The sequence below is a fragment of the Dermacentor variabilis genome, chromosome 3 (assembly GCF_050947875.1).
Source record: "Dermacentor variabilis isolate Ectoservices chromosome 3, ASM5094787v1, whole genome shotgun sequence".
Classification (NCBI taxonomy): Eukaryota; Metazoa; Arthropoda; class Arachnida; order Ixodida; family Ixodidae; genus Dermacentor; species Dermacentor variabilis.
The window spans coordinates 162,098,094-162,108,273 of NC_134570.1; the positions used below are offsets into that span (position 1 = coordinate 162,098,094).

The 10,180-nt window shown below is 47.5% G+C and overlaps 1 non-coding gene across 1 annotated transcript; it reads right to left on the minus strand.

Annotated features, from left to right (window-relative positions):
- Positions 1-9,203: 9,203 nt before the first annotated feature.
- Positions 9,204-9,401, minus strand: LOC142576957 (U2 spliceosomal RNA). The gene has a single exon (XR_012827035.1). It is a non-coding gene; the product is annotated as a U2 spliceosomal RNA (small nuclear RNA).
- Positions 9,402-10,180: the final 779 nt, after the last annotated feature.

The following is a 10,180-nucleotide window of genomic DNA, read 5'->3' on the forward strand; positions in this document are numbered from 1 at the left end:
TTTGTACACGTGGCGTGCTTATCGGTGCTCACTTTCTTCCCCTCAATAGGACATAAGCAAAATTTGCAGAAAGCCTTGTAGGGGTCCTCGGATATCGCCATGAACCACTCCTTGTACTTATCCTCTTCAAGCCAGCAGTCTTTGAAGCACTGTTTGTACATTTTGCTCTTGCCTGCCATGTTCTGCGTGTCTCTAATAATCCTAAAACTATATGTACGTGACGCTCTCAAATTACTTTTCAGAATAATAATAATGATGAATAGGAATTACCAAGCACTCGTAAGAAAGACAAAGGATTGTAACACATGCAAAGCAGTATCTGAAATCAATGCGGCCACAGAGACAGTGCGATGACCTCAGGATGACGATGTGGCCATCCTGATGAATGGAGCACGGTGGATCCTCCGCGCTCACTCGGCGTCAGTAGCGTAGAAACGCCGAATGTCGCACGGTAGCGCTTCTTGAACGGAGTCTCGAAGAATGGAACAAGGAGCGTCACTGGCTGACCCTCAGTAGCGTCGAAACCCCGGAGGTCGTACGGTAGCGCTTTTCAAAAACGAACCCAGCGATTACCGCTTTTATTTATAGGGCATAGTGTGTTTGTTGGCATTGGTGGCATGGTGTAAGGTGCAGCGGTGGGGTAGAGGTAGAGCATCCACCTCGCGCGCAAGAGGACCGTGGTTCGCATCCCGGTGTTGCGCAATTTTCCACCGGAGTAAAAAAAATACGCGTGTTGATTAAATTGCATAAACAGGCCGGGAATGCGGCCTGATCCCGGTGATAAGAACCCGTAAAGCACTCCCTCAACAGAGCAGGATTGGCAAGCCTGGTGCAGTACTTGGCCGCAGCCTCCTATATGAAAACAACAATTAAACCCCGGCCCTCAGTCTCCGGCAGCTAACAAGCAACTGTCCACGGCAGCGATCAGACCCTGTGCCGCAGCAGAGGGTGCTAAGAATCCCAGGATCCAGACAGGCCGCCATTGGAATCTGCACCTGGCAACGTTTAACGCTAGAACGTCATCTAGTGAGGCGAGTCTAGCACTGCTATTGGAGGAGTTAGAGGGCACTAAAGGGGATATGATAGGGCTCAGTGATGTTAGGAGAACAAATGAAGCGTATACAGCGCTAAAAAGCGGGCACGTCCTGTGCTACAGGGGCTTAGCGGAGAGACGAGAAATAGGAGTCGGATTCATGATTAAAAAGAATATAGCTGGTAACATACAGGAACTCTATAGCATTAACGACAGGGTGGCAGGTCTTGTGAAACTTAATAACAGATACAAATTGAAGGTCGTTCAGGTCTACGCCCCAACATTCAGTCACGATGACCAGGAAGTCGAAAACTTCTATGAAGACGTGGAATCGGCGATGGGTAAAGTCAAAACAAGATACACTATACTGATGGGCGACTTCAATGCCAAGGTATAAGCAAGAAGCAGGCTGGAGACAAGTCAGTGGGGGAATATGGCATGTGCACTAGGAATACTGGGGAGAGTTAGTAGTAGACTTTGCAGAGCAGAATAATATGCGGATAATGAATACCTTCTTCCGCAAGCGGGATAGCCGAAAGTGGACGTGGAGGAGCCCGAATCACGAGACTAGAAATGTAATAGACTTTATAGCCTGCGCTAACCTTGGCATCATACAAGGTATGGACGTGCTCGGCAAGGTGCTCTGCTGTGACCATAGGATGGTAAGAACTCGAATTCGCCTAGACTTGAGGAGGAAACTGAAGAAACGGGTACATAAGAAGCGGATCAATGACTTAATGGTAAGAAGGAAAATAGAAGAATTGCGGATGAAGCTAGAGAAAAGGTATTCGGCTTTAATTCAGGAAGAGGACCTTACTGTTGAAACAATGAACGACTATCTTATGGGCATCATTAAGGAGTGCGCAATAGAAGTCGGTGGGAACTCCGTTAAACAGAATACCAGTAAACTATCGCAGGAGACGAAATATCGCATCAAGAAACGCCAATGTATGAAAGCCTCTAACCCTACAGCAAGAATAGAACTGGCAGAAATTTCGAAGTTATCAACAAGCGTAAAAGAGCTGACATAAGGAAGTATAATATGGAAGCAATTGAACATGCTTGTAGGAATGGAGGAAGCCTAAAAGCCGTGAAGAAGAAACTAGGAATAGGCAAAAATCAGACGCATGCGTTACGAGACAAAGCCGGCAAGACGGTTACTAATATAGATGAGATAGTTCAAGTGGCTGAGGAGTTCTATAGATATTTCTACAGTACCAGTGGCACCCACGACGATAATGGAAGAGAGAATAATCTAGAGAAATTTGAAATCCCACAAGTAACGCCGGAAGAAGTAAAGAAAGCCTTAGGAGTTATGCAAAGGTGGAAGGCAGCTGGGCAGGATCAGATAACAGCAGATTTGTTGAACAATGGTGGGCAGATTGCTCTAGAAAAACTGGCCAACCTGTATACGCAATGCCTCATAACCTCTAGTGTACCGGAATCTTGGAATAACGCTAACATAATCCTAATCCATAAGAAAGGGGACGCGAAAGAATTTAAAATAATAGACCGATCAGCTTACTGTGCGTTGCCTAAGAAATACTTGCTAAGGTAATCGCAAATAGAATCAGGAACACCTTAGACTTCTGGCAACCAAAGGACCAGGCAGGATTCTGTAAAGGCTACTCAACAATAGACCATGTTAACGCTATCAATCAGGTGATAGAGAAATGTGCGGAATATAATCAACCGTTATATGTAGATTTCATTGATTACGAGATAGCTTTTGATTCACTCCAAACTTCAGCAGTCATGGAGACATTACGGAATCGGGGTGTAGACGAGCCGTATGTAAAAATACTGAAAGATACCTATAGCTGCTCCGTAGCCACCGTAGTCCTCCATATAGCAAGAAATAAAATTTCAATAAAGAAAGGAGTCAGGGAGATACGATCCCTCCAATGCTATTCACAGCGTGTTTACAAGAGGTCCTCAGAGACCTGGATTGGGAAGAATTGGGGATAAGTGTTAATGGAGAATACCTTAGTAATATGCGATTCGCTGATGATATTTTCTTGCTTAGTAACTCAGGGGACTAATTGCATTGCCTGCTCACTGATCTGGAGAGGCAAAGCAGAAGGGCGGGTCTAAAAATTAATCTGCAGAAAACAAAAGTTATGTTTTACAGTCTCGGTAGCGATAGGCAGCGAGGCACTGGAAGTGGTAAGGGTATACATCTACTTAGGACAGGTAGTGACCGCGGATGTGGATCATGAGACTGAAATAACCAGAAAAAATACGAATGGGCAGGGGTGCGTTTGGCAGGGTCTCGCAGATCATGAACAGCAGGTTTCCATTATCCCTCAAGAGTAAAGTGTATAACAGGTGTGTCTTGCCAGTACTCACGTATGGGGAAGAAACCTAGAGGCTAACGAAAAAAGGTTCTACGCAAATTGATGACGACGCAACGAGCTATGGAAAGGAGAATCGTGGGTGTAACATCAAGGGATAAGAAAAGAGCAGATTGAGTGAGGGAACAAAACAGAGTTAATGACATCTTAGTTGAAATCAAGAAAAAGAAATGGGGAGGGGGGGCATGGGCAGGACACGTAATGAGGAGGGAAGATAACCGATGGCCATTAAGAGTTACGGACTGGATTCCAAGGGAAGCGAAGCTTAGCAGGGGGCGGGAGAAAGTTAGGTGGGCGGATGAGATTAAGAAGTTTGCAGGAACGACCTGGCCAGAGTTAGTACGCGACCGGGGTAGTTGGAGAAGTATGGGAGAGGCCTTTGCCCTGCAGTGTGCGTAAACAGGCTCATGATGATGATGATGATGATGTGTTTGTTCGTTTGCACCGAGGCATGCAGGCGCACAAACATCTAGCCTCGGCGGTACCATCGCCCTCGCACTCTCTCACCGGGCCGCATATCCCTATTGGTCTGGAGGCAAGGGACCCTCCGGAAAACACGTAGAGCTTCTTAATCGGGATGGCGACGGATGTAATTCATGAGATGAGGGAGAATTTCGGACGAGCTGGGTTGTGCTCTCCCCGGCTGTCATCATTGGATTTTTCTCACATGTTCTCGTACATTCCATGACCTGAGGCAGTCAGTGTTCGTTTGCATGTCTGTATCTTCTTAAATAGGCGCTGATTTCCTTGACACCGGCGAAAAATTCTCAGTTCACATGGAATTAAAAACGGTAGCATCATCAAAAATGGGCAGTGCACCACAGAGACAAACAAGGTGCATTAGGGCGAGTAAATGAACGCGAAATGCCCCAGCCTACCCTCGATTTCTGTTCTAACAGAGTACCCGCTGATACATTCAAGGTTTGGCATGATTTTTCTCACGTACCTGCTGTCTGCACACGACCGGCCGTGATAACGACGCACCTGGGGCAGCTGTGATTTGGAAGGTGCGTGAAATGAGTACAAACGCCAGCTCCCGCCCGTGAAAGTGGCCTCAGCACGCCGCTCTTTCGCGACCCATAACGGCGCCTTTTGTGGGTTTCAAATGATCACAACGGATGGACACCGGATTAAAGCAGACGCTGCTGCTTGTAGTTGCAAGCGTCAGACATACGCGGAAGACCAGCGGTCAATCTTCCAACCGCTCAGAGAAACAGATGGGGGTGCGGGGCGCCTCGTAGTCGCCACGCAGGAACCTTAAGTGTCTCAGGCTCTTCTTGTGTCCAGGTGCCGTGTCAGTAACAGGAATGCTGAGACATGCGCACGCACACGTACGATATTGTACGGCGAGCATTTGATCTGATGCTCAAGGTACCCTCGCGCGATAAGCGATATCCGTCAGTAAGCGCGCCGCCGCATCGCCTCTCATTTGTTTATGTGCTATTTTCCTCAGTCAGGCGGCGAGGCACACACGCTCGCGGTCTTCCTTGTATTGCCTCTTCTTCTCTCTTTCCAACGGTTTGCTCCTTTCTCTCGAAACGCGACGTATCTTGGTCTCGTTTGTACCTTATTCAAAAGCGGCTAAATACCACTATTTGCCCTGCGCCAGTTGCATCACGGGTAACATATTTGTAGCAAGTATTTTTTCGCACAAGAATAGTGATTGAGAAATTTCGCTAGACTAAAGCTAGACTTTGCAAAAAAGCGAGATTTTGAAAGAAGAGCTAGAACAGGTACTGCTAGCTAAATGAAGTTTTTGGTAGCTTGTTGAACCCAAAAGTAGCTAGATTTTGCTATAAAATATCTAAATAGGCAACACTGTGTGACGTGTGTCTCAGAGAGCTGAGTAGGCGCCCGCCGTTGAACGCGTCCCGCTATTCCTTTGTAGCCAGGACGCACCCTTTGTATTATCGTCTGCGCCTCGGCGTTGATAGCCCAATTAACGATCGTCAAGAAGGAAAGCGGGCGAAATGGATGGATGGATGCAAAACTTTAATGAAGGTCCTGACGTACGCGACTCAGCGCGTTGCGGGCCGCTATCACGTTGGGACAGTCAGGCCTAGCCCGACCGCCGCATCGTGGGCCCTCTGGACAGCCCATAGTTGCGCTCCGGCATCCGGGCTCTAGATAGCGGAGAGCCACTTGTCCTCACTGATTTCTTCTGTGCCTCGTAACGAGGGGCAACGCCAGAGCATGTGGTCTAGGCTAGCTAAGTCATTGCAGGGCCTGCAAGAACTAGTGGCGTAGGCGTCGGGATAAAGCTTGTGGAATAAAGCCGGGCTGGGATACCAGCCTGTTTGCAATAATCTGAGAGTCAATGCCTGTGCTCTTTTTAACTTCTTCTGTGGAAGAGGAAAGTCTCTCTTGCCGAGGTAAAAGTGCTCCGTAATTTTATTGTATGTGGTCGGTAGATCTCTGTTCTCCACCACTGCGGGCCAGCGTTGGAGTTCTCCATGGTAGCGGAAAGCGAAACCTCGCGCCTTTGAGTGGGCCAGCTCGTTGAAGTTTGTGGGGCATCCCATGATGGATGCCATGTGAGCGGGCAACCACGTGAGAGTTGGCGATGCTTTTGCCGTCGAGGATGCGACAGGCTTCCTTACATACGGCATCAACCCTGAAGGCACGGATGGCTGCCCTGGAGTCGCTGAAGATATTGGCATGTTTGTCGTCCAGGAGGGCCAAGACAATGGCTACTTGCTCGGCCGCACGCGACGATGTGCTTCGTAACGAAGCGGCGTTAACGGTCGAACCCCTGTGGTTGATCGACACTACCATGAAATTGTTGCTGATGCCATACTGGGGCGCCAACGAAGCAGCTACCGCCAGGGAGTTCTGTCACGCGGCGTAGAAGCGCCACCACCCTGGCCTTCCTCCTTGCTACGTTGCCTCTGAAACGTTCAGATGGCAGTAGTGTCCCAATCTCTCGAACGACGTTGTAACCGCTAGGTCCACACGTGAGCCTGATCTTCAACTGCTTCTCGATAGTAGCAGTTGAAAATGGTGTACCAAGTATCGTAGCCCTTCCCAGGCATGGCAGCTGGTCAGTTCCCAAAAGTGGCGACTCCATCTCTTCAGGAGGTTTTTTTTCTTGGACTGCAGCATTCTTCTATCGCTGACAAATAGACAGTCTTCGGTTCTGGCTTCGCAGATCACACTCTAGTTCTACGATTCTGCAGATCCACGCAGAACCTTCTGGCTAGCAGATCAAGGAGGACTTTGGATGGCTTGCCATACTGCAGATATGTGGCTGGGCAAGGAGGCAGCTAGGAACTCTGAGTGAAAAATACTGCAAGACAACACGGCATGGGAGATGGCGTGACAAACCACCTTTACAATAAATATTTGTAGTTGCACGAAAAATGTATCCCCCACTAAATTCTATGTGTGCCCCTGATTCTTTCACACAAGCTGAAAGCAGCTTTGCAGTTGATCTTGAGGCTTCATTTGCTGTACTCAGCTGCTTATGCAAACCAAGGTCAGCCTAAGGCAAACAGTACAACGCTCCTCTGACCCAACTTCTAACGCATTGACCCGAGCGGATTTAAAGAAAGCTAAAGCCATTTACACAGGCAAGCATATCAAAAGCCAACTGACCGATCCAGTTTGTGCTAGTGTAATAGTACCTGTGTGTTCTAATTGCGAAATTAGTCATATCATAAGAAGCCAAGAAACACTGATACCAAGGGCAACAAAGGGGAAAATACTTGTCCTTAATAAATGAAATAAACAAGCGATAAATTCATGGAAATCAAAGTAGATGAAAAAACAACTTGCCGTAGTTGGGGAACGATCCGACAACCTTCGCATGACGCGTGCGAAGTTTAATTATTCTGCGCGTGGTTAAGTGTACTCTATGTGCCATGCAAGGACTGGTTCTTGTTCTTTCGGAGTCGGCATATCTCTGTTTCGGTAATTGATTTTCCAAAGTTGATCCAGCTGCAGCGTTAGAGAAAGTTACATAAATGAATATGTCGTTGACTTACCCGTCAAGCGAGAAGCACACCTTCATATGATTTAGATAAAAAACTGAATTTCTTTTTTGTTTTTGTAGCGCGAAAATTATAAGTGAGAAGCGAACAAATATAAACCGCTCGGCGCGGTATCATTAGCACTACCTACGCCTAAATTATTTCCACCGCCTACACAAGCCGGCACAGCCAGCCATGCGCAAATAGTGTGAACGTTCAACCTTTAAACACCAGTGTTCATGGCCATCATGCTACTCTACTTTCATTAGCGATTGAGGTCAATCCGAACCAAACATCTATATCGTATTTGGGTTAAGGACAGACAAAATCAATTGCGACTGAAAAATTGCCGTGTAGTAGCGCTCGTTCCGAATTTATTTCTATTTAGATTGATGTAATTCACGAACTGGCAGTTCGTGAATTAATAGGTAGGGATTAACTGGAAGTGGTAAGGGAATACATCTACTTAGGGCAGGTAGTGACGGCGGATCCGGATCATGAGACGGAAATAATCAGAAGAATAAGAATGGGCTGGGGTGCGCTTGGCAGGCATTCTCAGATCATGGATAGTAGGTTGCCATTATCCCTCAAGAGAAAAGTGTATAATAGCTGTGTCTTACCAGTGCTCACCTACGGGGCAGAAACCTGGAGGCTTACGAAAAGGGTTCTACTCAAATTGAGGAAGACGCAACGAGCTATGGAAAGAAGAATGATGGGTGTAACGTTAAGGGATAAGAAAAGAGCAGATTGAGTGAGGGAACAAACCAGAGTTAATGACATCTTAGTTGAAATCAAGAAAAAGAAATGGGGGGGGGGGGGGCATGGGCAAGACATGTAATGAGGTGGGAAGACAACCGATGGTCATTAAGAGTTACGGACTGGATTCCAAGGAAAGGGAAGCGTAGCAGGGGGCGGCAGAAAGTTAGGTGGGCGGATGAGATTAAGAAGTTTGCAGGGACGACATGTCCACAATTAGTACATGACTGGGGTTGTTCGAGAAGTGTGGGAGAGGCCTCTGCCCTGCAGTGGGCGAACCCAGGCTCATGATGATGATGTTGAATTCACGAACTAATTAAAGTGCCCTTTTCGCAGCGCTATGAATCGCCTTCACCGATTAGGGCACTCGCCTGCCTTCGTGACGAACGAAGCGCGAATTCCACGTTGGCCGCAGCCAGTGATCGTTCTCGCTTTTTCAGCTCGTCTTCCGATTTTTAGCAGCCAGACCAAATGTCACCCTCATGTTATAAGTCGTGCAAGTGCTTTGTAAGGATGGGTGCCTGAAAATCAACAGTATCGGCCATTCTTGATATGCCAGTGTCATTTGCACTATGTTAATAAGCAAATAGAATTCACATCGAGCAAAGAAATCGAGCCAGCGTGGGAAGACGCGCCTGGCAAACACTGATCTCAAGCCAACGAAACGAGAAAAAAAAGAAACGCTGCCACGCGCGTGGTATGTGACGTTGCTGAAGGTGGCGACGCAGAAGCCCCTCCCTAGGCGGGTGATCTGTGAAAACAGCTTCTCCCCTTTGCAAAGCAGAACGATGGCTGGGTTTGACAGCAGTGACTGCAACTTTCCTTAACGATCCATATATTGACCTTCTCAGCCACTTCTGAGCATAAAAGGCTGCTGCAGAAGTAAGTTGATGCATCTATGACTGTTTCAAATCCCAGTGCTGATCATGACGATAATGATTTATTGACTTCCCCTTTGAAGCGGAGCAATGACAAATATCCAGCTTGCGTGCTTTAATTATTCAGGTATGCGGCACGTGTCTTTCATTGCAGCATTTTGCAGCGAAGCTGTTCATGGCCAAGCTTCCGTGCATTTTTGTTCTGCCTGGGCAAAGAACGTGGGCCGATCCCGGAGGTAGTGCAATAATTGACGGACCCGTGGAGGAACTGTAGCAAGCTTCAAGCACTCCGTCAAGTTGCAAAACTAAGTTTAATATCTTGGGTCCCAATAGAACCCGTGTCATATATTAAGCTGGTAAGAACAGATACTACAGTTTGGCATGCGTCGTCCATGTCTACGTTCGCATCGACCTCTCTTTGTCGGCGTTCCAAGCGCTTGCGTACCGACTTTCCTTCCGCACTCCCGTAGTGGCGGTCCCGTCGAAACGTCGCGTGTGTCTAGTTTCCTGCAGCTACTCTGGACGGCGCTCCCGTCGTCCACGCAAATGCTTACAAAAAATCAGAGTAAATGAGTTCATACCGTTGTTCAAAATTCTGTGTCACCACTGTGTCGCGTGCTAAACAGCTTCGCTGGTAATCCACCTTCACAGAGTGGAATGGCTCACAAGCGGACCCGGTGGTATCAATCTCTTCCCTCCGTTTTTACCAATTATGTATACGTATTGCACTTATCTCGATTACTGACGGGCTGTTACTTCCGTGCACTTTAAGTCCAAGCGCTTCTGGAAGGGGTTCATTACCTACGGGTCTCACTTGGTGAATTCCTTCGGATTCAATTAGGATATGCTGATTGGTCTCCGGAATTTTCCGTGTGTATGCTCCCGCTGCAGCAGACACATGTCTCATCTTTTTGCGAATATTTGCTACACTATGTTTTTATCCTTAGGCAACCAGCGCGAGCCTCTAACAGCAAAGCACTGCCTTTGTGTTGTACAGAGTTTTTTTTCCTATTTCTTAATCCAATTTTAAGTCTCCATTGTCCTATTATAGCGAAGCTGTATACATCTACCTTCCAAGGAAATTTTCGTGTCGAAAGCAAAAACTCCCTCATACGTGGGCCAATCCTGAGGATAGTGCAGTACCGGCCCTACCGGTGGCGGCAATGCAGTTCGCCATTAAGGGGCCCACAT